Source organism: Saimiri boliviensis, chromosome 10 (genome assembly GCF_048565385.1).
Source record: "Saimiri boliviensis isolate mSaiBol1 chromosome 10, mSaiBol1.pri, whole genome shotgun sequence".
Classification (NCBI taxonomy): Eukaryota; Metazoa; Chordata; class Mammalia; order Primates; family Cebidae; genus Saimiri; species Saimiri boliviensis.
The window spans coordinates 105802961-105805808 of NC_133458.1; the positions used below are offsets into that span (position 1 = coordinate 105802961).

The following is a 2848-nucleotide window of genomic DNA, read 5'->3' on the forward strand; positions in this document are numbered from 1 at the left end:
GTCGTCTTCTTCAGTACAGCCCCTCCCTGGGGGATGTGCACAGTTGCAGCAGGCTTTGAAAGTAATTAAACATTTTTTGGAGACTCTGAATTATGCAGCTCTTTGACTTTTGCTAAAAATAGGGTTTGTGAACCTTCCCCCATCACTCATTCACCTTGTTGCTGTAGTGATGTCCTGGAGGACAGGAAAAATACTGTCTCACATCACATTGCTTGTATAAGAATATGCAGATGAGGAAAATTGAAAAGCCAGAACCAGAACTTCTTGCGTGACTATGAAACTTTAATATAGAGATTTCAAAAGTTGAAATGCTAGGAGTATGTTAGAAACTAGTTTATAATAATACGCAATTCATATAGTAGACATGAAACTTCTCACTTTATATGTCCTTCATAGTCTTATTTAAATGATAATATGCATAGGGATTATGGTTTAAGTATCTTGATTTTTTATAAGGACATCACAGCTCATGGAGCAAGGTAACTGACCAGCTCAGTTACTAGTTTGTAGAGCTGAGTTTTGAGTCCACAAATAGTTTTAAATGTATTCTTTTCAATTTTTTTTTCTGTTCCCTTTTCCTCTTCTGCTACACTATTATGAGAATTATACACAGAAGTGTTTGAAGTCTCCATGACAGAGTAAATGTACAAGTTGTTTACTACATCAGGCAAGGGGGTTCTCATTGTCAGTAAAGCTCTACTTTAAGCCAAATCAACTAACACACATGCCACAGTTGGAACGATAAGTTAGTGTCATGATTCATTTTTTTATTTGAAAGTCCACAGAAGTTCCAGATACTTAGATGAAATGATAAAATATACTGACTACCAAAAAACTGTGTTAAAAATTTAATATTAAGCCATAACCAAGCCATGGTTTGGATTTGTGTCCCCACCCAAATATCATGTCAAAAACTAATCCTCAATGTTGGAGGTGGGGCCTTGTGGGAGTTTATCAGATCATGGGAGCAGAGTCCCCTATGAGGGAGTTTTCATAAGATCTGGTTGTTTAAAGTGTGTGGCACCTCCCCACTCTCCCTATTCCTCCTGCTCAGGCCAGGTAAGATGTACCTGCTTCCCCTTTGACTCGCACCACCATCGCAAGTTTCCTGAGGCCTCTCCAGCCATGCTTCCTGTACAACCTGCAGAACCATAAGACAATTAAACCTCTTTTCTCATAAATTACCCAGTCTCAGGTATTTATTTATAGCAGTGCGAGAATGGACTAATACACATCTGAAATCTCTGTTAAGACATATGTCTGGTATTTATAATCATTCCTGAACTGGAAACAGCTGAATAGTCCAATTAGTGTTTTTAAAAACGTTATTCTTTGCTTTACTCTGATTTATATATTGTCACTCCTCCTGTTACCTTTTCTTGTCCCTTTGCCTCTGCTGTGTTAAACCTCAAAGCGACTATCAATCATGTTTTCACCTTTTGCACGTTTCTATTCTTAAGCTTCCAAATGCTATTGGTGTTCATCAGAGTTGAGGTATGAATCGGGTTAAAGAACATTTTACTCCTTCAATACCCATGATCTATTAATTCCTGTCGTCTCTAATCTCTCCACCTCATTTAGAGGATTACAGAGAGTCAATTTGAGCACGACATTGCTTTTTAGTTATTGGATTGGAAATCAGGCTTACATTAAAGAGACTCTTCTTTCATTTGTGGAAAGGTTGAACTGCAATTGATAATTCAAAATCAGGTACTTCTGACACCACTGGATTAGCAAATAAGTAGTTGGAAAGGAAATTGAAACAATATTCACTAGATTGCTTGGATAGGTAGACGTGTGTGGAAAACGGCGAGGAAGATGAGGAATTTCTTTTAATGAGTAAAAGGTGCCAAATACTGAAATAGGAAATAAGAAACAAATAGAAAGACACAGAATAAATGAGTGAAAGAGAGTTGAAATGAGACAAAAGAGAGTTGATGAGGCTGTTTATTTGACACACACCCTCAAAATCCCTCAATACCCAAGCTTAAAAATTATTTCCAAGAATGATTTTATCATTTCATTATTTTCTCTCCACTTTAGCCGAATCGTCATGAACGCCCTCTTAAGCCTGTAAGTGCCTGTCCTCTGCAGCCACTGGCCCCTCCCCACTGGTGGCGTGTCCAGGTTGGAGCTGCAAAGCTAGCCTCAGTTTGTCTTCCTCCAACAAGCGCGGCTCCTTCTCCAGGCCCCTAAGGGGTGACCTCCATGAGGCATGGCAGGGCTCCATACAAGGACTGGCAGTGAGAGAAGAGCAAAATTTCAGAGGCAACAGCATACACCAATCGGGATGATATCTCTAAGCTGCTAGAGAAAGAAGCCTCCTGCAAAATCAAGGTCTACAGCCATACCACCCCGAACGCACCACAGATCTGCTGATCTCGGAAGCTAAGCAGGGACAGGCCTGATTAGTACTTGGATGGGAGACCTCCTGGGAATACCGCGTGCTGTAGGCTTTAAGCTTAAAAAAAAAAAAAAAAAAAAATTAAAAAAAGAAAGAAGGATGTTACCAATCTGAAGCAATGGAAAGTTAGGCTGGGTGTGGTGGCTCACTCCCGTCATCCCAACACTTCACAAGGCCAAAGCAGGAAGATCACTAAAATCCAGGAGTCTGAGACCAGCCTGGGCAAGGTAGGATGACCTCATCGCTATAAACAAGCACACACCACAAAGCAAAATAAGAAAGTGGCTTTCTATTGTGTAGTCCAAGAGGTTCGATCAGGACTAAAAGCAGGAGGTAAGTGAAGAAAATAAGAATCACTTAGACATTAGAAAAGGGAACTAGGGAATGGGTGGGGTTACAAGTGTTGTGATAAGGACAAACAATAAGAGAAGACTCACGAGGGAT

The 2848-nt window shown here is 40.1% G+C and overlaps 1 pseudogene; it reads left to right on the top strand.

The window, feature by feature from the left end:
• The first annotated feature begins 2337 nt into the window (after positions 1-2337).
• Positions 2338-2456, top strand: LOC120360914 (5S ribosomal RNA; annotated as a pseudogene).
• The last annotated feature ends 392 nt before the right edge of the window (positions 2457-2848 follow it).